This window comes from Carcharhinus amblyrhynchos, chromosome 2, assembly GCF_965287045.1.
Source record: "Carcharhinus amblyrhynchos chromosome 2, sCarAmb.v2.hapA, whole genome shotgun sequence".
In the NCBI taxonomy this organism is placed as follows: Eukaryota; Metazoa; Chordata; class Chondrichthyes; order Carcharhiniformes; family Carcharhinidae; genus Carcharhinus; species Carcharhinus amblyrhynchos.
This window is the reverse complement of record NC_137325.1, coordinates 55,414,672-55,441,518: the sequence shown is the minus strand read 5'-3', so window position 1 is coordinate 55,441,518 and position 26,847 is coordinate 55,414,672. Positions and strand designations below refer to the sequence as shown.

Sequence of the window (26,847 nt, the reverse complement as noted above, 5' to 3'; positions counted from 1 at the left end):
AATATACTTCCACTGTGAAATGGGCATCTTCTGAATCCTCCAACCAGCAGGAACTGTTTATATTAGAATAAAATGCTTGACATCAGTAAACCATTCTATCAGGTTTGAGACTGGCATCATAGCTAAGTTTAAGCCTTCCTTTGCACAACATCCAGAAAATAGAATATTGTTGCAGAAGTAACTGAAAAAAAATTGTGAATCATAAGAACATAAGAAATAGGAGCAGGAGTAGGCCATCTAGCCCTTCGAGCCTGCCCCGCCATTCAATAAGATCATGGCTGATCTGTTGTGGCTCAGTTCCACTTTCCCGCCCTCTCCCCATAACCCTTAATCCCCTCTCTTATCAAGAACCCATCAACCCGCTTCTTAAAAATATTTAGCGAGGCAGCCTCCACCACTTCAACGGGCAGAGAATTCCAGAGATTCACCACCCTTTGAGTGAAGAAGTTCCTCCTCAACTCCGTTCTAAACCGCCTCCCCTTTATCTTGAGGCTGTGCCCCCTAGTCCTACTGTCTTTTTTGAGCGGGAAGAGTCTCTCCACCTCTATCCTATCCATCCCATTCATCATCTTATACGTCTCAATGAGATCTCCCCTCATTCTTCTAAACTCTAACGAGTACAAGCCTAGTTTATTCAGCCTCTCCTCATAGCTCAATCCCCTCAACTCCGGTATCAGCCTAGTAAACCTCCTCTGCACTCCCTCCAGGGCCAAAATATCCTTGCGCAGGTGCGGCGCCCAAAACTGCACACAGTACTCCAGCTGCGGCCTCACCAATGCCCTATACAGCTGCAGCAAGACCTCCCTACTTTTATATTCAATCCCCCTCGCTATGAAGGCCAGCATCCCATTTGCCTTCCTGACCACCTGCTGCACCTGCAAGCTGGGTTTTTGCGACTCATGCACAAGGACCCCGAGGTCCCTCTGCACCGTCGCCTGCTGCAGTTTTTCGCCACGTAAGTAATAGATCGCAATGGAAGAATTCAATTTGGTACTTTTTAAATGTCAATACTGGTTATTTGAACCAGCAATATCAGCAGTGTTTTTCACAATATTAATGACAATTATATGAGAAAACATCTCTTAAAATGGTCTAAATATCAAAGCATTTTGCTTTAATTCACATTACAAGGCACTCATGATGCTGTGTAGAAATAATTTATTTAATTATTTGTGTCTTAGATAAGTTTAAAATTGTTTGGTGATTCAGGAATTGAGTATTCATTAAAAAAGACATTTTGTTGAAGCTTTTCATCTTGGACTTCTCAGGACAATTGCAAGAATACCAAATTCAGGGGAAGCAACAATAACAGGATGCTGCCATCAAGTCAAAAAGGCACTCTTCCTTCCACGCAAACAAGTAATGAGGGTGTATGAAATTCAATGCCATTGTGATGCTAGGTATATTTGTTTGGGTGAAATGGTGGCACGGTGGCACAGTGGTTAGCACTGCTGCCTCATAGTACCAGGTGCCATACGGTCTACAGCACCATCATAGATTTGGCCAAAACATCTATGGTGGAAAGAATGGGCTCCCAGCTCTGTGTGATGTTCTGTATCACATGGGAGCCAAATGCATCATTTTGATATGCGCATTCATCATCGTCCTCCAATATGTCATCCCATCTGATCCTCATTCAAGTCCTTTGCAGCAGAATCTGTGTACCACCTTAAATCCACAGGTCTAGCACATGACATATCCCTTCCTCTGGGTTTGGACGCAGCCCATTCACATCCTGTGTCCAAGCGCAGATTTCAATTTTCCACTGTTCTCTAAAGTTCACACAGTGCCAGTACCTGACAGGGCTTTGACAAAGGATTGTCTGGACTCAAAACATCAGCTCTTGTCTCTCCTTACAGATGCTGCCAGACCTGCTGAGATTTTCCAGCATTTTCTCTTTTGGCCAGTATCTGAGCTGGTGATCTGACATTTGCATCTAAGTGATGGTGCATCTGGTCGGTGGTATGATGTTGCTTTAGCCCTTCTTCCTAAGGCTACTCTGGCTGGGCAGACAGCAGTTCTTCAGTGTCTGAAAGCAGAAAAACAGAAGGGAGATTTAAAAGTTCAGGTAAGGGGAATAAGATGGAAAGCAAGAAGTGCATGGTTACACCATGAGTAATCTGCACGTCCTGAGAAGTAAGAAGATGAAGGTAAAGTTGAAACTAAGAAGGAATATAAAGCAGGGACCATAGCCTCATCCAAATGTGATGCCAAATATAATGGAGTCTGTCACAGCCAGCTCCATGATGGGGAACATTATCAATTTTATAGCATTCAGGTGTTGAAGTCATGCCTGGTCCCTGCCACTTCTGCTGTGCTGCCTGCAATTGTATAAAACCATATCCTTCAAAAGATGAAAGAAGGTAATTGAGTTCTTGCACTGTGCTTCAATGATGTTTTGATTTGATTTATTATTATTGTATGTATTAACATACAGTGAAAAGTATTGTTTCTTGTGCGCTATACAGATAAAAAATACTGTTCACAGAGAAGGAAACAAGAGAGTGCAGAATGTGGTGTTACAGTCATAGCTAGGATGTAGAGAAAGATCAACTTTATGCAAGGTGAGTCCATTCAAAAGTCTGACAGCAGCAGGGAAGAAGCTGTTCTTGAGTCAACTGGTACGTGACCTCAGATTTTGTATCTTTTTCCGAAGGAAGAAGATGGAAAACAGATTGTCCAGGGTGCGTGGGATCCTTAATTATGCTGGCTGCTTTGCCGAGGCAGCAGGAAATGTAGCCAAAGTCAATGAATGGAAGGCTGCTTTGTGAGATGGACTGGGCTACGTTCAGGATCTTTTGTAGTTCCTTGTGGTCTTGGACAGAGCAGGAGCCATACCAAGCTGTGATACAACCAGAAAGAATGCTTTCTCGGTGCATCTGTAAAAGTTGGTGAGAGTCATACCTGACACGCCAAATTTCCTTAGTCTTCTGAGAAAGTAGAGGCATTGGTGGGCTTTCTTAACTATAGTGTCAGCATGGGGGAAACCAGGTTGTTGGTGATCTGGACACCTAAAAATTTGAAGCTCTCGACTCTTTCTACTTCGCTCCCATTGATGTGGACAGGGGCATGTTCTCTTTTATGCTTCCTGAAGTCGATGACAATCTCCGTTGTTTTGTTGACATAGACAGATTACTGTTGCTGCATCAATTCACCAGATTCTCTATCTCATTCCTGTACTCTGTCTGATCGTTGTTTGAGATCCAACCCACCACAGTGGTGTCGCCAGCAAACTTGAAAATCAAATTGCAGGGGAATTTGGCCACACAGTCATTGGTGTAGAAGGAGTATAGTAGTGTTAGCTATAGCTAAATAACTGGAAGTTTGTAAATGCTCTCAGATCAACTCAGAGGTGAGTGTGAAGCTTGCACAATAAGGCAGTGTATAAGTATGAGGTGCAACATCAAAGCATTTAGCTTGAAACCTGAGTGTCAGGGGCACTGCTGAATGATTGACCGGGGTGTGATACACTAAGCGGCATGGCAAGTTGATGGTGCGGTAGGTAGGTAGACATTTTTGAAGGTGCATTTATTGATCTTGGCCATCTGCATGAGGGTCTTGGACTTCTTACAGCACTGCTGTTATACCCTCAGGACCAGACTCAGGGAATTGTTCTCACTTGCTACCTGCTTCTATTTCCTTCAGAGGCCATTCCCCAAGAGCCTCTTGGCTCCCACACGGAATCAAGGGATCTCTTTTCCTGTCAAACTCCAGCACTAGTGTCCCATCTGTGAACCCGCGGAGTCCTTCCCTGGTTCTCCTTATATTCAGCTTCACCTTGCAGCTAACTAAATAACTGGCAGTCAGAAGCATCCTACTCAGTTCAGCCCCATTTAAAAGGGCCAGATTGGCTTTAAGAGCTGCAGGCCAGCTGGAACATGTGCTTGACATGCACGCTGCCTAAAATCCTGTTTAGCATTCAGCCAGCCAGCAGCACAGGACGTGCTCAGCTGAAAGTTACAATCAAATGATGAGGCAGCAAGAGCTTTACTTACAATCTGCCTCAATGGAGCCAGTTGCATGCTCATTGCAAAAAAAATGTGAAGCATTTTATTGAAACAAATTTTTAACCCAACATCCTTTAAAATTTTTCACGATGTAATGTTTAATACTGTTAAGGAAAATTGTTTAGCTCAATTTTGCTATTAAGAAAATCTAGTCACAGCTTTTTTTTTCCAACTGATTTATTGTAGTTTTGATCCAGTGACTGGTGTAGGAGAGTTTAATAAATAAGTCTCAGAAATATGAAACAAAAAGAAAGCCCCTTTCATAACTTACTGAGAGGAAATTCCAGTTTGTATGCAATGTGTCCAAAACCCATCCATGGTCTAACTCTGTGAAAATATATGGTTTCTAGTACACTATCTGTAGATTGTAAAATATGATGGGCTGGCAATGCACTCATAAAATCCATACAGTGCAGAAGGAGGCCATTTGGCCCAGTGAACCTGCACCAATAACAAACCCATCCAGGTTCTATGCCCCCAACCCCATGTACTTACTCTGCTAGTCCCCAGTAGGGGGTAATTTAGCATGGCCAATCAACCTAACCCACACATCTTTGGAGTGTGGGAAGAAACCCATGCAGACTTGGGGAGAATGTGCAAACTCTACACAGACAGTGACCCATGGCCGGAACTGAACACGGGTCCCTGGCGCAATGAGGCTGCAGTGCTGATCACTGTGCTACCATGCACTCACACATGATGTGCAATCAGATTATACGGTTCATACAGGGTTGTTGTTTTGGCTATGAAATTCAGAGTTGATATGTGTGCTCTGACATGATGTTGCATTATGTGCTACACATACGCCGAAGGATGTAATCTTGGGGCAGTTTTTCATTGTTCCTTTCAACTTTGGGACTTTGACTAGGATTCTTTGTATGGACTCTTCTCATGAAGCTTCCTTTGGCACTTAATCTACTGATAGGATCATTAGCTTCCACAGGTAAGCCTGGGTATTGGCAGAGGATGTGGCATGAATGCTGACCCATTACTCCAGCTTATTCCATCTTCATGATGTAAAACCAATAAAGAGCTCAACAGCCAAATGAATGGCTACAAGTTAAAACACCATCCAGCTCCAAAGATAAGTACAGAAACAACTTAGTTGCAAAATTAGCCGGCTCAACAATGAGTGATGCAGCCACCAATCTCTGAACCTCAGCACTCGCATACTATGTAGCAGCATACTGCACCTGTTTGGTCACTGGCATCGCGCACACGCACAAACACCCAGCTGAGTAATCTACAATGCACATCGTTACGCTCAACACCTCTCCCTTGGCTCCCTGACCTGGCAAACATCACTCCGCCACATATCCACCAACTTGCAACAACCCACAAAATGACAGAAAAAGTTTGTAATGCCCTCCATCTGTCACCTCACACAGATATATTCAGCCCACCCAAGATACAACTCCCATCAAGAAGGCTGATCTGGAAAAACCCTCCCACATAAGACTTCAATGCATATTTCACCTAGACAAAGTAATGGGAGCCATTGGACATGATAAACCGGTCCTTGGATTCAACAGCTGCCTGGTTTCAACCTTCCAAGGAAAGAATGGTCTACCTTCAACACGTTGAGGATTGACCATGGTCCCTGCTCGGCTTACTCCCACAGATGGGGAGGGAGGTAATTATGACACACTATAGAGTGTCCGATTCACAGACCCAATAGAGACCTACCCACACTCAACACAGCAGGACTGGAAGAAACTGCTTGGCTTAGGGACTTTGCGTTTGCTAAATAAATAAATGCCAATGGATTTATGTTGACAGCGTTGCTCTTATTTTTGGAAATCAGAGCAAATAATGCATATATCAGTGTGCAGTCAGTAGACCCCAAATAGTGCAAGTCAAACAGCATAAATTGAGGTGCCTCATTTGCCCAGCCAATTTAATACATTATTTTGTAAATCCTCAAAAACCCTTCTCGATTTTTACCTTGAACAGCTTTTCCTCCATTCTTCATCTCAGCATATCAATATTGCAAAATTTAACATCATTGGTGTCTCCAATTCATTAACTACTTTAATTCACAACATTGCACAATACATTGATTGGCAGGAATCCTACATCAACAATCGTCACAATGCTGCATTGTCAAGATTTAATTTAATGTAATCGGCTGCCATCAGTGGTGGTGGAGGCGAACTCGCTGGGGTCTTTTAAAAGACTTCTGGATGAGTATATGGGGTTTTATGGGATTGGGGGTTATAGATAGGTGTTGATGTGATCGGCGCAACTCGTGGGCCGAAGGGCCTGTTTGTGCTGTAGTGTTCTATGTTCTATGTAAACCTATCACAGAGCAATCAAACTGGATCATGAAATAATGCCATAATCTTAAAAACTGGAAAAAAACTTGCATTCATATCATTATTTTCATTTCCTTGAGATCTCTTAAAGAGTTTCAGAGCCTATGGAATATTATTACTATGGAATATTATTATTGGTGCTGTGTGGCAGAGAAGCACAGTAGCAAATCTGTGCATGACAACGTCCCACAAATAGCAATGAGCTAATTTGCCAAGGAATCTGTTCTTGTGGTGTTGATTTGTGGATAAAGGTTGGCGTAGACAAAAAGAGAACTTCCCTGCTCTTCTTCAAATCTTTTACTTCCATCTAAGCAACCTAAGCCTTATCTTCAAGTTGCTAGAATGGGGCTTGAGTTCCAAACCTTCTGACTTGGGGGCAAAAGTGCTACCACTGAATTAATTAAAATTAATTATTCCACCTCACCACCCAAAAGTATCTTACATGCACACATAACAATTAAAAATAGTCCTTCAGCATTCCATTTGTATCTAATTAGGTTAGAATGATTCAAAATGTCTCCTGTTGTTGAAAAGGTACCTTATTTAAGAGTACATAAAACATTTTTCATATACAGAGGGGTCCAAATACCCCCCTCTCAAACTCCTGCATGTCAATAATCAATTATCATTTCCAAGCTCCACGATGTTCCTGATGCCCAGTACATCAGTTTCAAGGTCATCTTTCTTATTTTAAAATCCCCTAATGGCCTTGCTCCAAATTACCTAAGCCAATTTCACCTATGCATCCGAGTACATACCCTCCACTCTTTGAACACTAAATTACTGCTAATCAGAGTTCCCTCCTGTCCACAAACCTTTCATTTACTAAACTACTGGTTTTGCCAAAATCTTTCACCAAAAGCCTCTTAAAAATGTACTGGGTCAACATGTTGGGCGGGATTTTACAGCTTTGCTCAACCTGGGACTGGAAAATCCTGCCCAAGATTATCGGACCTTCCCATTGTACACCCCTCACCCACTCCAATTCCTGTGGCAGGCAGGACGGTAGAATTCTGGCGGTTATCAGCTCTTCACGACCACAGTCCTCCTGTCCTTTTTGATTTCTTTGCTCCTGTCATGCACTCACATTCACCACTCCACACAGAGTACGATATAAACAAAATTTGTCATAATTTAAGTGTGTGATACAGAATCTAGATTGTATGCTTTTTTGCTCAGCTTTGTCTACACTAATCACCAAATTCCCTTCAACAGTGACATTAACTGCAAGCACAACAGAAAAAATTGTTAAACTAATGAATTGCAAAACAAATTGATTAATGAAGACATAAATGAGTTGAATACATCTTAAACTAAAGCATTGAAGGAGGAAATTTAGCATTTTAACAATAAACATTCAGTTAGTAATACAGAACAACATATAGCTGATAAAAAAAAGACATGCTTTAAATTTATTAATGCCACAAGTAGACCTATATTAACACTGCAACGAAGTTACTGTGAAAATCCCCTAGTCACCACACTCCAGCGACTGTTTGGGTTCACTGAGGGAAAATTTAGCACGGCCAATATACCTAATCAGCACGTCTTTCAGACTGTGGGAGGAAATCAGAGCACCCAGAGGAAACCTACACAGATTCAGTGAGAACACGCCAACTCCACAAAAACAGTGACCCAAACTGGAAATCGAAGCCAGATCCCTGGCACTGTGAAGGAGCGGTGCTAACGACTGTGCCACCCAACTGTCAAATCTTTTCATCCTGCACACTTCAGGCTAGATGCAAGAATGCCAAACTTCGAAGGGAGCAACAATTGATACCACATGAGAAAAAGGTGTTAATTGCTTGGCAAGTCAACTTGGATTGGTCAAGGTATTGTCACAGAGAAAGCACTGGTGAATTATTATCCCCCATGGTTTTATTTAATTCAAAAAATGGCACATGTCTGAACATGTTCCTTTTCCCTGCAGAGGTAAAGCCCTGTATATGAATATGTGCAGCTTCTAGTCTTATGGATGAGTGTAATTCTTGTTTTTCTTATTTATTAATTAAATATTTCCATTTTAGACGATCAGTTTACAGCATGCAACACACTGGAATGATCATTTCTGGGAGAGTGGAAAACAATCTAGTTCTTGAGTAAGACCACACTGAGTTTATGTACCATGTATTATTCTTTGAAAAAGTCAGGTCAACAACTCAATCTACATTTTCCTAAGCTGCTGGTAAAGTCTACTGATGAATTCTGGGGACAGTGTCAGTCGTGTAAAATTGATAGTTTTTTCAATGATATACAGTGGGTTGGAGCCAGAGAAATCAGAACAATAAAGATGTATTAACTATAGAATGGAATTGTTTTGTAAATGTAGTTATTTCTTTGCAGCACTTTCCTAACATCAGTTGATTTTTCTTTGATTAATCATGCTTCAAGAATCAGCAAAGGGCCTCTGGGTTCGCCATTGCAACAGTCACTCTGTCTATGGCATGCAGGTGTAATGAGAGAGGCAAAATCTATATCTACACAGCTTCTTTCATGGTACCTCAAATCATTTTACATGAGTTATAGTCATTGGAATAATGTAGGCAATGTTATCAAATGGCGAAGCAGGCTCAAGGAGCTGAATGGTTTACTCCTGTTACTAATAAGCTTGTTCGTGTGGCATTTTGGATGAATGAGATGAGTTAAGCTTGATGACCTTTATTATCTATAATGATTTTATAAACAGAGATTGGAATGATAGCTGGAGTTCTATTATTTTGTTGCTAATAGGCAGTTATTTTAAACAGGCTTTGTAGCAAAATTGCTGGGACAGGGTACATAATTGGCTCAGTGAATCAGTAACCTGTTTCATCTTGCCCGTGACTTTGAAGAATCTTTTCCATTGACTTCAATCTTGATCTTTTGTTACTCACATATTATCCCACTTTTATGAGTTATTGGAGAAGTGAAACATCATAATAAAGTTATGTTGCATAGTAGATATTGAAAATATATTGTAGTGAGAAGCAGCAACCAGCAGTATACAGACTTGCTGATCAAGAAAACACAAGTACGACTGTGAATCATTCAGACTTTGAGTTCTGGTTCCTTAAAAGTTATGCTGATAAGAGGCACCCAGGGGCTCCAATGATTCTCAATTAATTTGAAAACATATGTTGTTCTATCATTCTACCTTGTTGCTCAGGAGTCATTTGATCATTCTACCTTGTGAGATTATTGTTAAGATAGAAAATGATTACACTCATTCAATGAAATAATCATATTAATTATACGATAGTTTTTTATTGTATTAACAATTTGCTAATTGCTGATCAACTAAAATTTGTATTCTCTGATTTGTTTAATAGTTACAGTCACCTATAGGATGCACACAAGCTAACACAGATCATATCATTGCTGGTCATAATATTAATGAGCTATGTTGTATATATATCCAACAATATTTCTAATTGGATGCCAATAATGGGCACCATTATTTTACTATGATTGGTGAATCTGGAAAGGGGGGAAAATATCATGCATGATGAAGGGGTTGGGGTAAGAGTGCTGAATAAGGGGGAGAAGTACCAGGGCCTGCACACAAGTATATCATATCACCTAGAGTGGGTCACATCAGGAAAAGACTGCAAAAGCACTAGTCTAGACATTCAGCATGTTTTAAACTGCTGCTCTCACTCCATCCTGGGATCTACACTCACACAACATCATATTCTGCCACATGCATGCCCCTGATCCATCGCTTCAGCAGCACTGACTTCTTATCTTAAAGCCCTAGCCCACTGTCCCATTTACCTGCATCTCATCCGGCACTCTAACAAAAAATTGTTTTCTTCTTTTCAAAAGTGAAAGATTTCAGGTTTCAACAACTCATGGGTCCAACACCTATCCGGTTCCTCCATCCCTATCATTTCCTTCTGACCCCATCCCTTCTTCCAATCTTACCCTTTGCAGTCTATTCAAGACACATTCTGACATTCCCTCTGATCCTGATAAATCTAGCCTAACCAAGGCCTCAGGTAGAACATAGAACATAGAACACTACAGCACAAACAGGCCCTTCGGCCCACGAGTTGCACCGATCACATCAACACCTATCTATAACCCCCAATCCCATAAAACCCCATATACTCATCCAGAAGTCTTTTAAAAGACCCCAGCGAGTTCGCCTCCACCACCACTGACGGCAGCCGATTCCACTCACTCACCACCCTCTGAGTGAAAAACTTACCCCTAACATCACTTCTGTACTTTCCTCCCCGCACCTTAAATCTGTGTCCTCTCGTAGCGACCATTTCAACCCAGGGAAATAGCCTCTGAGAATCCACCCTATCCATTCCTCTCAACATTTTATAAACCTCTACCAGGTCGCCTCTCAACCTTCGTCTCTCCAGGGAAAAGAGACCCAGCTCCCTCAACCTAACTTCATAAGGCATGCCTCCCAGTCCAGGCAACATCCTTGTAAATCTCCTCTGTACCCTTTCAATAGCTTCTACGTCTTTCCTATAGTGAGGCGACCAGAACTGCGCACAGTACTCCAAATGAGGCCTGACAAGGGTCTTATAAAGTTGCAGCATTACCTCCCGACTCCTAAACTCAATCCCTCGATTAATGAAGGCCAGTACACCATACGCCTTCTTGACCACCTCTTCCACCTGCGAGGCCGATTTAAGAGTCCTGTGGACCCGGACCCCAAGATCCTTCTGCTCTTCAACACTACTAAGACTCCTGCCCTTGATAGTGTACTCGTTCATCCCGTTGGTTCTGCCAAAATGGACGACTACACATTTATCCGCGTTGAAGTCCATCTGCCACTTCTCCGCCCAGTCCTACATCCTATTTATGTCCTGCTGCAACTTTTGACATCCTTCCAGACCATCCACAACACCACCGACCTTCGTGTCATCAGCGAACTTACTTACCCATCCCTCCACTTCCTCATCCAGGTCATTTATGAAAATGACAAACAGCAAGGGTCCTAGAACAGATCCCTGGGGCACTCCACTGGTGACTGACCTCCATTCAGAAAAAGACCCATCCACAACCACTCTCTGCCTTCTGCAGGCAAGCCAGTTCTGGATCCACAAGGCCAAAGGCCCTTGGATCCCATGCCCTCTCACCTTCTCAAGAAGTCTTGCATGGGGGACCTTATCAAACGCCTTGCTGAAGTCCATGTACACCACGTCCACGGCACTTCCTTCGTCAATGTGTTCAGTCACATTATCGAAGAACTCAACTAGGCTTGTAAGGCACGACCTGCCCTTGACAAATCCATGCTGACTATTCCTGATCATGTCAAACCTCTCCAAATGCTCGTAAATCTTGTCCCTCAGAAGCCTCTCCATCAGCTTACCAACCACTGAGGTCAGACTCACCGGTCGGTAATTTCCCGGGCTATCTCTGTTCCCTTTCTTGAAAATAGGGACTATATCCGCAATCCTCCAATCTTTCGGAACCTCTCCCGTCTCCATTGACAACGCAAAGATCATCGCCAGGGGCTCTGCAATCACTTCCCTCGCCTCCCACAGTATCCTGGGGCGTATCCCATCTGGTCCCGGCGACTTATCTATCTTGATAGAATTCAAAAGTTCTAACACATCCTCCATCTTAATATCCACAAACTCAATCTTTTCCATCTGCTGCAAATCCGTAGCAAAATCTCCCAGATCAGCTTCCACCGTGAATACTGAGGCAAAGTACTCATTAAGCACCTCTGCCATTTCTTCTGGTTCCACACAGACCTTTCCCCCTTCACCTTTTATAGGTCCTATCCCTTCTCTTCTCATCCTTTTACCTTTCACATATTTATAGAAGGCCTTGGGATTCTCCTTAATCTTACCCGCCAAGGTCTTCTCATGACCCCTTCTGGCTCTCCTAATTTCCCTTTTAAGCTCCTTTCTACAGTCCTTATACTCCTCAAGATCCTTAACCTTTCCTAGTTCCCTGAACCTTTTGTACACCTTCCCTTTCCTCCTGACTAGGTTCAACACAGCCTTCGTGCACCACGGTTCCCGCAACCTACCAAAACCCCCTTGTCTCATCGGAACGTTGTCATGCATAGCTCCAGACAAACATTCCTTGAATATCCGCCACCTTCCTTCAGTACTTTTCCCTAAGAACGCCTCCTTCCAGTACCTCCCGTTACACCCCTATCTTGATTAACTTGAGGTTGGCATGACAATAAGCTCTTCTTCCACCACCTTTGTCCCTTCATCCTCTTAGGCCTGGAGTCTTCTCCCTGCTCACTGGGGACTTTAGTCATCCCCACTATTCTCCCAGAACCTGTGCAACTCCCTCTGACTTCAAACCCCCTCTCCACCTTTTCACTTACAACTGTCATCATGAAATCAGCTGATTTATTTGCTCCCTTCCCTCGCTCTAACCTGTCTCCTTCCAAATTTGCAGCACTACATTCTCAGGTTTAAGCCTCACATTGTCATCAAATTTACTGACAAAAGTGCTGCTGTTTTGTCTGACATACTGACCTCTACTTAGCAGAGGCTGAATATAAACTCTTAGACTGCCCAAGTTACAGCTCTTCATCTTTCAATTGGGTAAATTATAGCATTTTGGACTCAATCTAGCCTAACCAAGGCCTCAGGTACCTCCCGTTACACCCCTATCTTGATTAACTTTGAGGTTTGTGGACATATCTTTTGTTTCCTTACTTTGCCCGTTGCCACTCCTTTTGACTTTGCACCATGAAACCTTTGTCATTTAATTTCTCCTGCCTCCCACCCTATTGTGAACTTTCAGTTGTTCATTTTTCCAATGTCCTGCCTTTCACTCACTCAAAATCTCTTATATTTCTAAAATTCTATGATTTCTAACATTCTATGCGTTCTCGTGAAAGTCTAACATGTTCTATTTCAATCTACTCACACTATCCAACCACTGAGCATTTCCAACATTTTCTGCTTTTTCCTCCAATTTCCAACATCTGCAGTATTTTGCTATCACTATTTCTTTGGACCTTCTTTCCTTCTAGATTTTCACCAAAGTATTCTATTCAAACCATTTTTGGTCCAAAGTTGATGACCTCACATTCGCCTACAAATGATTAAATAACAAGGAGCAATTACAAATTCAGATGGCGTTCCCTGGAAATTAGAAAATTAAGGGGTTTTCTGACCCACATTTCCAAGATATTAAGGAGAGCAAATAGAGTAAATAGAAAAACTATTCCCATTGCTTGGCAAGTCTAGAAACCGAAGACATGGTTTAAATATTAGAGCTAGTCCTTTCAGGAGCAAACCTAGGAAACGCATCTACACACTGAGTGGTAGAAGTTTAGAATTCCTTCTGCAAAACACAATTGATTTCATATCAATTGTCAATTTTAAACCTGAAATTGATAGACTTTTATTAACCAAAGGTATCAAGTATTAAGGAGGAAAGACAGGTATGTGGGGTTAGTTGCAGATCAGCCATCATTTCACTGAATGGCAACGAAACATGCTTGAGGGACTAAATTGTCTCCTCCTGTTCCTATGTTGAAAAAAAAGCTCTTAAACATATTATTCTAAACATGTGACTAGGCAGGGGTTTGCAGCAGAGTTATTTCAATGAATAGTAAACTGTTAATCTCATCCACGCCTCTAAAGGAAGCACTGAATAGAGGCGAGCCATACCTCCATCAGGGAAGGAAAACATCACATGGTACATTCTTACAAACTTCCTCATAGCTGCTTATAGAGTGACTGAGGCCAAGGAGCAATTTTAGCCAATGAGTCACCTTCAATGTCAGAAATGGTGCCTGATATTCACAGAAAGGAAAGGGGAACACCTTACAACAAATGACCTAAAGGTGTTGCGAATTATTGAAAGGAAAGAACTGGTGACTGAAAAACCTCATGAGAATCAAAGTATCCTAACAAAATACATCCTTTACTACTGTACAGGATTTGGGTTTGTGCCCAGGATATTTTATCTTTTGAAATATGTGTTCAATAAACTTTTCGGGATTTAGCTCAATGTTATCAGCAATGAGTAAACAATTGGATTCAAGGCAAAAATTTCTTTCAAACAGAAGTTAAATATTTCATATCCGTACAAGGGTGCAACCTTTGCATTTGGAATTTTTTTTAAAAGCAAGCTTTAAGCAGATTCAAAGAAAGGACAAGAAACCTTTGACCCTTACTGGAAATCCAACTGAGTGCAATCACTCACATAGTGTTATCTGGGTGCCAAATAACCTGCAATTATTTCTATTATACTTTTGTGTGAGAAATGTTTTCAGCCACCCAAGTATTGACAACTTAAAATGCGCATCATTGCCCATTATATGTTGCCCCTCATATTTCCATGTCAAAGTATGCTAGATTTTGATCTTTGGATTGAAACAAGAATGTAACTTAACAGTAACTGTGACATTGTTTCTTTTGGCTTCAATAGGATAAACTGCTGTATTGGCATATTTATTTTCTATAAGAAATAAAACACCATGACTGTGTTTAAATTACAGAACCTCAATAGAATCCATACTTCAAGCAGCGAATAAAATGCTTTCACTACAGCAGCGTATGTAAAGGTCAATGAAAAGGAAATACAGTATATATACAATAGCCATAGTTTAATAGTCCCAGCATTTTAATTTGCACTCTGCAAATCAGATAAACATATGTCAATTACACATACAAATGATTTTCTTAATTCTTTCACATTAGCTCGAGACACATGAGTGAAATCAGGCTATTATAATTGCAGGCCATGAAGAAAAAATTAAGATGTGGATTATTTCATTTTTATTATTGTTATTTTCATCTTCCACCACAACTGAGTTATTCATCAGAGTGGCATTGCACCTTTTCCTAATGAGTGCAGAATCCCAAACGCAAGGAAATGCAAAATTTACATTAGCTCTCCATAAAACATACATTTGCATATTCAGTTACAAGGGAAGAGTGAATAACAATGGATCAGAACTATAACCATGCACCTTGAGGGCTACTTGAATTTGAGCCTTATCCAAACTTAGCAGTAAAACTCTCCTTGTCCAGCAAGATGCAAAGATCAAAAATAAATTAAGTTTCAGTAGTCTCAAGCCGATAACCCATGGTGCATATGAACCTGCAGCATTGTAGGCATACTTAATTGTTATTGATTAGTGTGGAATTGGCAATGAAGCTACAATGATAGATACGGTGGAACTGGAAATAAGTGTTCTTCTGAGCAGATCAGTTTAAAATGACTCCAAAATGGTGTTGCAGTTTATTAAAGAGTCCATAATGGTGATTCTAAGAATTAAAAACAAAATTTCCTTGTATTGATGCCGCTGAATGAACAAAACAGATATTCAAAAATTAACTACTGGGAGAAGCAGTAAGTTGCTGCAGCAATGCAGTCCAGCCCAAAAGACTAAATATGGCTTCACAGCTACAATTGCAACTTCAACAAATTCCAAACCTCCACTACATTGTTGTGAGAGGATTGTCTCTGGTTACTACAACTCAGCTCCAAATCATCACTGCAAAGTTGTTGGAAGCCCATACCCTCTCAGGTCCTTCTCACAAGCTGAACAAAAGGACCTATAATTTCTAATAGATAATTGCATTTTTCTGTTCTTCCCACTCTAGCTTAATAAGAAAGCATTTTGCTTATTTTTAATATTATGTTTTTCACTATTAAAAGCTTATAATCAAAGCTTCGGTAGATGAAGGTAGCATTCAATTTTGTGACTTCTAAGAGATAAACATGACTTCAACATTAAGCAAGCTTTAAATTAATGCAAATGGTTTCCAGAAAGATTTAACACAGTCCTGCACCCTGGAGGAAAATAAATCATGGCTGGAGTTTTCTGGCCATTCATGTCAGCGGGATTCTTTGGTCCCAATATTGTGAATGTAGATATGGCTAGCGCCAAGTTCTCCACCCTCGGTTGCAACAGCGGGTGGATGTGAATAGCTGGAAAATTCCAGCCCACATTTCTCATAATGTGTAAAAAAAAAAGAGATTTTAGAATATTGGAATAGGAGTAGACCATTCAGGGCTTGTTTCATTGTTCTATTAGATCACAACTGATTCATATTTCAACTCCACTTACTTGTGTTTATTCCACACAACTTTAAACTTTACAAAAGTGAATAATCCAAGTCTTGAAATTGTCTCAACATCCAACGCTTTTAGAGGATAATATTCCAGATTTCTATTAGTTGTGTGAAAAAGTTAGAAGTATACAAAAAATCCTCAATTATTTCCACTACACTGCAAGATGGAATGTTCGAGAAAAATAATTACATTTTTATGGGTTGGTCCTGAAATGCAAGGCAGATCCAAAAACAGATTTTTATTCTCATTCTCTTAAGATCAAGTCGCAGATCAGGGAGCACAGTGGTTAGCACTGCTGCCTCAGAATGCAGAGAACCAAGTTTGATTCCAGGCTTGGGTTATTGCCTGTATTCTCCCCATATCTGCATGGGTTTCCTCCAGGTGCTCTGGTTCAATCCCACAGTCCAAAAAAAGGCATGCTGGTCAGCTGTATTGGCCATACTAAATTCTCCCTCAATGTAGCCAAATGGGCACCGGAGTGTGGCGACTAGGGAATTTTCACAGTAACTTCATTGCAGTGTTAATGTAAGCCTACTTGTGAACTAATAAACAAAAGCTAAATTAAGGTATGGATACATGGTTACTGCATGAAACTAGGAAGGGGGGCATTTCTTTTACTTTCAAGTGAACTAGGGTATTAAATACTTTACTGCCTTCACCTTCTAATTGATCTTACATCAGAAATGGCTTTCACTTGTGTTCAAAGCAACTACTTAAATAGACTAGCAAAATGAGACAGAGCCATTGAAATTAAAAACTGCTCAAATTAAATGTTTCAGTTGGATTTTATGTAAAAGTTTCCTGAGGAAAAAGGATGTGCTTTTAAAACTATCCCATGGATTAAGTTAAATTTAAACGTTTTTCCTTTTGTTATGATAATTAGTTGCCTATCATTATAATTAACAATTGTACTCAGTGAGTCAGACGTTAAATCTATAAAGTACCACATTAAGCCTGTCTATAGCAGACAGCAGGGGAGTGCCTTCCTTCTCTTATTCTCAAACAGACACCGATAATCATACCAACTCACAGAAATATGGATCATCATAGAGAAGCAATTGAGTTTATTTTACTTCCCAAAGTGGTTCAACCCATATTTTTACTTTAAATCATGGATTTAATATTTATAGCAATTAAAAGGCAGTTATTACTTACTTCTGAAATCAATAATGTGGCCACTTTCTACCTGATATTTTACATTCCAAAACTGCTGTTCATCTTCAGAGGCCTGTCTGCCCAAGGCACAACTTTTCACTTTGCAAATCAATTGGACTTGATTGCACCTCAATTGCCTAAGGTCCTATTTTCTGGAGATGCATAATCATTTGCATTGCCTCTTGGTGCTTTTATCTTATTTGTTCCCATCTTGCTGTCACTTGCCTTTTGATTTTAAGTTATTAATAACTATTGGTATTTTTTCACCTTCATTTTAAATTGGGCCGGGGCATACCTGTCATTATTTTACTTTCCCCGTGAATCACCCAAGTCTTGCACAACTATTAGCAATATCACAGCTGCTCTGGTTTTGAAGATTGAATGCTGAAGCATGAGTCAGGTTACAGACCTCAGCTGGTACTACTAGTAAGTCTGATTTTACAAATGAGCTAAATTAACTCTTGACCATTGGCCACACTCCCTCAAATGTGAATATGGGCTCCTTATAAGAGCAATCTGTCGAGCACTTCCCCAACCTTCCATTACGACCCCAGCTGGTGTTATAACTGGATGGGAAGATCCTAGAATGGAACCCTGGAGTACCACTTTCTTAAAAATCAAACATGGAACAATAGAGTTACAGGACCACTAATCATGTTAACAACAAGAAAAATTAACACATATAGCAGACTAGGCGATGTATTATCCTGAGGGAGATTCCAGATCGAAACAGCAAAACAATTGCAGACAAAGGACAGAATGCAGATATTGTGGAGGACATCATACAAAGGAAAAGAAGGGTTGTCCAGCATGAGGAAAGCAGTGTTATAACTGCAAGAAGTGGAATCATTTTGCAAACAAGTGTTAGGCTGAAAAAAAGAAACCACTGGAGAGATATCCACAGAAGTAATACTGGCAAGCGAAACTGGATGAAAGCAACAGCTTTCTAACTACATTCTGGATAGTATTTAGGATATACAGATGGTATATCCCAAATTTAGCATTTCCAGAAGAGTATCAATGCAGACAACATAGGATAGTCAGTCAGTGATCTTACCAGAGTAGATGGCCAGGCACAATAGGAAGCCACAGCTGACTACAATCAGAACTTAAACCATTTGCTAAAGAGAACCAGATGAATCTGAAGCTGATCGAGAACAAACTGTAGTTGAAGTTACCTGAAGTCAAGCACATGGGTCACATAGTGACAACAGAAGTCTCTGCCAGATTTTGAAGGCAAGAATAAATCGACCAACTGACGTGAAAGCAGAGCAACAATTTGCTGGATGCATGAAATATCTCGCAAAAGCTTTGCCCAATTTGTCATCAGAGTGTGAACTATAATACAAGTTCAGTACCAAGGAGGCGCAGTAATATTGGCGCACGGAACAAGAAGCAGCATTCAGTCAAATCAAGCAACTAGTGATGACAATGCCAGCGGTGAAGTAATATGATCTCAATGATGAAATCACCTTGCAGTGCGACACCAGCAAGACAGATTCAGAGCAGCTCTAATGCAGCAATGACAACCAATTGCATTGGCACTCAGAGCACTATTATAAATTGAATGACACTATGTTCAGATCGAGAAAGAGTTCCTGGCTCTTGGTTTTGATCGTGAGCATTTTCATCAATGCTTGCTTGGGAAGAGACAGTGGAGTCCAGCCATAAGCAACTTCAAAGCAATTTTCTCAAAACGCTACTATCTGCTCCACAGTAACTACAAAGAGTGCTACTTCACTCACACAGGTATGATCTGGACGTGACATACAAGCAAGGGAAACAGATGTGCATTGTAGACATGCTGTTGAGAGCAGCGACCCCCATGCAGAAAGTGGAGAATACACCAGAATGTGAAATCTTCCAGATTCAATGAGAAGCAGCTGCTCTACATGATCCAGAAGTCATTGACCCAGCAGAGACATTCAATCCAAATGACAAATATCTAGTTCAAATCAAGCGAACTAACCAACATGATACAATTCTAAATGCTACAAAAGGTAGTGATGAAAGGATGGTCCAACAGCATTCAGGGTACACCTGTGGTCATAACAGTATACTGGATCACTTTGAAATGAACTGACAACCCAAAAATGCATCTTGAAGAAAGAAAATAGAATCATCCTGAAGAAGATGAGAGGAGAGATGCTGAAGCACATCCAATCATGCCATCAAGTAATTGAATGAAATATGAGGAAGTTAAGAAAGTGCTCTACTAGTTAAACATGAGCAACAAATTTAAAGACCACATTGGCCTGAGTGATGGTTGTAACGAGCAACAGGCTAAGCAAGCTAGAGAGCTTCTGATTAAATGTGACATCCCAGACGATCATACTTTGTTTGCGTTCGGGTTGTTCCCCCTCCTTTTGGGGAGCTGCCCCTTTTACTTTGTCCCTGAGTTAATTTGAGTTGGTTTATTTGGTTTGCCCTAAAAGAGGCAGATAGATCATGGACTAAATTGGGAGAAGACCTCTTCACTTTTAGCAGGAAATGATTATCTTGAGATTATAAACTACAATTATGACTATTGGGAGTTAGACAAAGCTGACTTTAATAATGACAGGAGAAACAGTAGAATGCCCAAAAGCACATTCAGGTTGTTACTGCACTTCAGACACTGTGATAGGTGACAATGGCCCTCGGTTCATGAATTAAGAATTTTTGCTGCTTCACAAAAGGTTGGGAATTTCAACACCATACCTCATTTATTTCCGCCCTATCCCCAATCAAATGGAGACGCCATTGCAAGAACTGATCATTGGAGAACCAGTCAGGGTGCAAACCTTCAAGTGCTCTCAACAAGGGTCAGCCCCTGTGTCAATATGACGCATGCAGAGAAAAATTGTCACCATGGGGTACATGGTGGAAGTAAAGGACCAAATTTATCAGCGTAACTGCAGACATCCACAAACAACTAGTACAGCTGTTCCTTCACAGTAGTTGGCTGATCAGAGAGAAGGGATCTCACCTGCTGTACAGAGATCTACAGATGCTCAACAACAGCAATGGAACAACAGTTACCGTGCCAACAACATTCCCTGGACAAGGAACATCACCCAGACAAACAGCAAATAAAAACACACACCATTAAGAGACTGGCAAAATTTACAAATGTTGTTCAGATGCAGAGACTGACCAGTAGAACAATTGTTAATGCACGAGAATAGTTGGTGTATAGTGGGTAACTTGGGTAACTCACAGTTACGCATGATCATGCATGCAACTTTATCTTTTGTTAAAAGGGGGATGTTTCAATTTTGAAATTCAACACTAGTGCAAGTCCCACCTGGTTTGTTGTGATCCTACGGCCTCTGCCATGAAGCACTCTCTCTGTAAGCCGCTATCTTGAGAAAGACACTAAAAAACACAGCTGCTTTTGAACTTAAAACAAAAGTAATCTTCCTCATGAATGGTACTGAGAAGACTGTTGTTCACTATCTACATGAACAATTTAGACTTGGGAATCACGAGTACAATTTCAAACTTTATAGGCAATACCAAACTGGGGGGCAAATCAACATGATTATAGATACACACAGGATGTTACATTTTGACATGAAGAATAAAGAATGTTATATATTTTATAGAAAATAAGGATCTAAATGAATCAGAATAGGAAGTTCTGGAGCTAGTTATGCAAATCACTATAAGCAGCAATACTAGTAACAATAGCCATTAAAAAAGCAAACAAAGCAATGATGTTCATTTGTACGGGGATAGAACAGAAAGGCAGTGTGATTATGTTGAAGACAAATTTTAGTTAGCCTGCATTTGCAGTACTTTGGATAGTTCAGCTTATCACATTATAAAGTCACTGGAGAAAGTGAAATGATGATTTACTGGAAAATACTAGAAACTTAATTTGATTTTATTGTCACAAGTAGCTTACATTAACGCTGCAATGAAGTTACTGTGAAAATCCCCTAGTTACCACGTTCCGCCACCTGTTTGGATACACTGAGGGAGAATTTAGCACGGTCAATGCACCTAAATAGAACTAAGAAGTGATATAGGTTGGGGCTCTTTTCAGTAGAAATAGAAAATCTTTAATTTATGATCAGGCCTTTCCCAGCCACCAGATGTCATAATTCGCTTCTTGCAAAGAGGGTCTGGAGTGAGATGCAGTGGTATTTGGCGAGGTTCATCCCAAGCAGCTCAGTGACGCAGGACTCTGTGCTCTATGGGCTGTTCCCGGGGACACACACTGAGACAAATATCAACTGCTGCTGGAAGGCCATCAACTCAGTGAAGGACGCACTTTGGTCCACCCAAAACTTGCTGATCTTCCAGGTGAAAGAACTGTCCTCGACCAAGTGTTGCAGGCTAGCACATTCCAAGGTCCAGGACTACGTGCTGAGGGACGCGCTGAAGCTTGGGGCAGCTGCCGCAAAGGCACAATGGGGAAAGGCCACACTATAAGGCCTTTTAACGGAGGCAGACCAAGGGCCCGGGAACTGCAGAATACCCTCGACCTGCGTAACTGTGTGCCAATCTGAGCAATAACGGCACACATTAATTTTTGAGGCATGTATATAGTTTTAAGAATTAAAATGAAATAACTGTAATTTGTATAGAACTGTAAAAATGTTTTATTCTGCACTGTTTGCAATTTACAGACATGTAGACTTGCAATGTTTTAATTGAGATTTTTATGAATAAAGTATATTTTTTGGGGGAAAAAAAAAATCGCTTCTTGGCCTTTTGGCTAAGATCAAGTGTTGTATCGACATGCTGTACTTGGTTGAAGTCACTGGGTTACATTTTAGCTTCATTTGAAGCAATTTTTTCAAGCGGCATCTCGGCCTTTTGGCTAAGACGCAAATGATATCAAGCCTTGGAGGAGGAGCTATACCTACTCCAATCAGCTTGGATCATGTAGATCAAGCCCAAGACAGGAGGTGAGAGCCCTGTCTTGTCAGCTTGGATCGGGAATGTCCCAACTTGTTGGGACCCTGAATTGGATTTGATTTGATTGGATTGAATTGGAATAAAGTATTAAAAAAAGTGCTTTACAGCCAATGAAGTACATTTGAAGTGTCGTCACTGTTACAGGCTGATGGGTGAGCTGAAAGAGTCTTTAAAATTATGAAAGATTCTGCAGGTAGATATAAAAAAGATGTTTCCTCTTGCAGTGAAGATCAGAATTAGGGACTACAAATATAAGGTGGTCGCTAATAAATCGATAGGGAATTCAAGAGAATGTCCTTACATTAGAAATGGTTAGAATGTGAAATTCATCACCGTAAGAGTGGCTGAGGCAAACAGCATAGATATAGTTAGGAGATGCTAAAGAAATATATGAGAGAGAAAGGAATAAAGAGTATGTTGATGAAGGTTGAAGAAGTTAGATGAAAGAGGACGGAGGAGGCTGAAATGGTGTGAAATAAAAACATGGAAGCAAAGGCCTGTATCATGTTGTAAATATGATGTATCCTCCGAGTGCATGCTTCATAATGTTAATGAAATACATTAATTTGTGGGTAAAGACTCAGGGAGCCTTAGCAGTAAATACTACAACATGCTTTCAAAAATTGCTATTGTGAAAAGTCTCACTTTGGCAAATTTGTTTTCAAATGTATATTTCTTTAAAATTAGAAACATCAAAATAGAAATAGGCTTGGAAATTCATTACTAAGCAGATAATATTTTTCTATCCAATTACTTTTCTCACCTTCATGGATATTAGTCATAAACAAAAGACAATTTGTACATTTCACTGAATCTGGGCAACGTCAACAAAGCTGTATTCCCATCTGCTTTGAGAACATGGTACATAGGCTTCTGCTTGAAACGTTATTGCCCTTAAGTGGTTAGCACTGCTACCTCACAGTGCCAGGGTCCCAGGTTTGATTCCTGGCTTGTGTCACTGTCTGTGTGGAATTTGCACTTTCTCCCCGTGTCATCATGGTTTTCCACCAGCTGCTCCGGTTTCCTCCCCCAGTCTGGTGCATTATCCCAAACAGATGCCAGAATGTGGCGATGAGGAAAACTTCTGTAAGCCTTGCTTGTGACTAATAAATAAACTTTACTTTTACTTGTACTGATCACATTGCCATCATAGAATCCCAATAGTGCAGGAGGAGGCCACTTGGCCCATCAAGCCTGCACCAACAACAATCCCACCCAATCCCTATCCTGTAAACACATATTTACCCTGTTAGCCACCCCCCTCCCCCACCCCCTCCCCCCGACACTAAAGGAGCAATTTAAATTGGCCAGTCAACCTAACCCACACTACTTTGGACTGTGGGACGAAGCTAGAGCACCCAGAGGAAACCCACATCGACACAGGGAGAATGCGCAAACTCCACACAGAAAATGACACCAGGCCAGAATCAAATTTGGGTGCCTGGCTCTATGAGGCAGCAGTGCTAACCACTGTGCCACCATGCTGTTAGGAGCATGCTCCAAGATAATTGCCCTGTATACATAATGAGAATAAATGGCAAGGCAATCAGGGTTCACTGTTACAATGGGATAAATATGACAGCAACCTCTGGAACACTTGTGTGAATGGTGAAATGGAGAAATCCAGAAGTTGATGTCACAGATGTCTCACTACTCCACAGGTTGAACTGCAGTTCCTTGAGAATGCTAAAAAGAGAGGGATAAGAAAGATCTGTTTGGTTGTGTCATTATGCTCAAAGTGGCAGAAATGCTGAAAGATGATTCACAAGTATGGAGACTGATGGCTGGAAGATGAGGTCAAAAAGAACCCGATCACCTTTATGGGAGAATAATGGGTGAGAGCTCACAAGTAGGAAATGGGGCAGCCATCCAGACTCCACACTGAATTCAACAATTTGATCATAATACCTTTATCATCTCTGCCTCTGTATGTGTTTAAAATCAATGAAACTGCTATTACTTTTTCCAGTTCAGGTGAAAGCTCAACCACCTGATATTTGTTCTGTTTCTCTCTGCCCAGATGCTGAGTAGCCTGTTGAATGCATTCAGCATTTTCTATTTTTATTTCAGATTTCCATCACTCCTGTAATTTGCTTTTGATTCTAGCAGATGGCTCAGGATAAGTATTGGCAGAAGTCCAAGTTTCTTGTTTGGAAAATCATACCAGGCATGGAGAAGAAACTCTGTTTGTATTGATTAGTATGATACATTTCATTCTAAAAAAAAACTTGAATGCTGTTTTTAAGGAAGTGTATCCATTTGCTGATGTTGTACATGTCAAGCACTGTGAGAAAAACACTATTAATCTTCTGTACTATTAAAATCCACCTATCATAGTTCAAAATCTATGTCTCAGTTGAAAACAATAACAAGCTCACTTGCATTAAAATATGGACCATTTTTAAGAATTCCACACAAACAGATTATCTTGAAACATTACTTCAAGATTGTTAAGTTTGTACATTGTTTGTGAAGCAGACAATGCTATTGCAATAAAAATTATGTCAAGATCCATTGTAACTAAAACTTTTCAGGGAATCAGAACTGGGGACCCAGGTTCAGCAGATGGTGGAATTTGAATTCAATATAAAAATCTGGATTTACGAACCTACTGATGACCATGAAACCATTGTCGACTGTCAGAAAAACCCATCTGTTTCACTAATGTCCTTTAGGGAAGGAAATCAACCATTCTTACCTTGTCTGGCATACATGTGACTGCAGAGCCACAACAATGTGGTTGACTCTCAACTGCCCTCTGAACAAGAGTAACTCGGGATGGGCAATAAATGCTGACCAGCCAGTGACGCCCATGTCCCACCAATGAATAAAAAAAAGTTCTATATGTGCAAAGTGAACTGATTTGAATCCACAACTCTTTGGCCTTTGTCTCGTGAATTCAGTATCACAGATAGATGCCTCTGTGCCATGGATGATTCAAGTGACATCAATTACTTCCAAGTCTTGCGGATAATTTGCAGCCCTCACTTGGAAAAATTCTACACGCACTGAGTGGGTTGTATCATGGAGCTACCTCCCAAAAATATGCAGATAGTGAGTCACTATCCAATAAACCCAGCTATAGAGTGGAGATGTTTTTAAGGCATGCATGAACGTATACAAATTGCTTTGGTCAACATAAATGTAACTCCATGCAAAGTTTCATTATATTTTTAGAATGAATCCTAAATATAGGGTAGCACCAGCTTTGACAAAGTGTCATCTAGACTCGAAACGTCAGCTCTTTTCTCTCCTTACAGATGCTGCCAGAACTGCTGAAATTTTCCAGCGTTTTCTCTTTTGGAGTCAGTATCACATGTTTAATACTGTCACTTCTGGGTATATTTAATTACCATTATTTGTGCAAAATTTAAAGAAAAAGTCATTCTCACTGGAGTAACAGCACACTAATTTTAAGCTAGCTATAATATTCACAAAATAAGAAAATTAAATATACCACATTTAACTTTCTCTTTAAATATATAAATGGAAGCAATAGTACAGTTCTTTTCAATATGCCAAAATACACTCCCAAATGACTCACTGTGGTGTCAAACTGCAAAGTAAAGTTTGGTCATTTATTTATCCATATCCAACGGTTAAGTTTGGAAGAAAGAGGACTTTCCCTCGCCAAACACACACATAAAGTTTAGTGGCAGTAAAGCGGACATGTCTTTTTTCTTGAAATAGCAATGTATTTGCATTTTCTTAAAGCAAAACAACTGCACTGCAGACACAGTTCAGATTTTAGTATAAACATCTAGTGAACTCAGCTGCAGAGTGGAGATGTTTTTAAGACATGCATGAGCATATACAAATTACTTTGGTCAACATAAATGTAACTCCATGCAGTGTTTCATTATATTTTTAGAATGAATCCTAAATATAGGGTAGCACCAGCGACACACACTTAACACATCAAATTGCCAATTCATGCTGTGTTACCATGGCAAGATGCCAGACTCTTACTTCCTTGAAGCTATAAAGCAGGTAAGCTTCAGAAATGCTCAATGTGTAAGTGAATCAAAAGGTTTCACAATCTCATCAGATTATTTCCTGATGTACAGATTAACGTTTCTCCAAAATTTACAATATCGGGTTGAGGCATTTTTTTCTTTTTTCAAACATAAAGGTAAATATTTTATATAGCTATTCACTCTTTGGCTACAAAGTATTTGTGTCCACTAATAGAAATAGAGCAACATTAGAGCATAAGTATGAAAACAAAGCGCATTGCAATTATGAAGGGATGTAAAATTATATTAAGCCATTAGTAAATTTCCATTGTTAAATTATTCCCTAATGTAGCAGGCTATTCAATATTACGTATGGATATAACTGGATTGTGCTGCTCAAATTACTTTCAAATAAAACAGAACATTTTGTAGCATCTATTTAAAACAGGAATAGCTCTATAAATGACATCATTTTATCCTATAATCGTCATTATTTTCTCA

At 40.3% G+C, this 26,847-nt stretch overlaps 1 protein-coding gene and 1 non-coding gene across 4 annotated transcripts in view; one reads left to right on the top strand and one right to left on the bottom strand.

Annotated features, from left to right (window-relative positions):
• chn2 (chimerin 2) overlaps positions 1-26,847 on the bottom strand; it is a 504,281-nt gene that overhangs the window by 294,855 nt on the left and 182,579 nt on the right. The window lies entirely within an intron of this gene.
• LOC145361949 (U2 spliceosomal RNA) lies at positions 22,168-22,359 on the top strand. Its single transcript, XR_013889896.1, has one exon. It is a non-coding gene; the product is annotated as a U2 spliceosomal RNA (small nuclear RNA).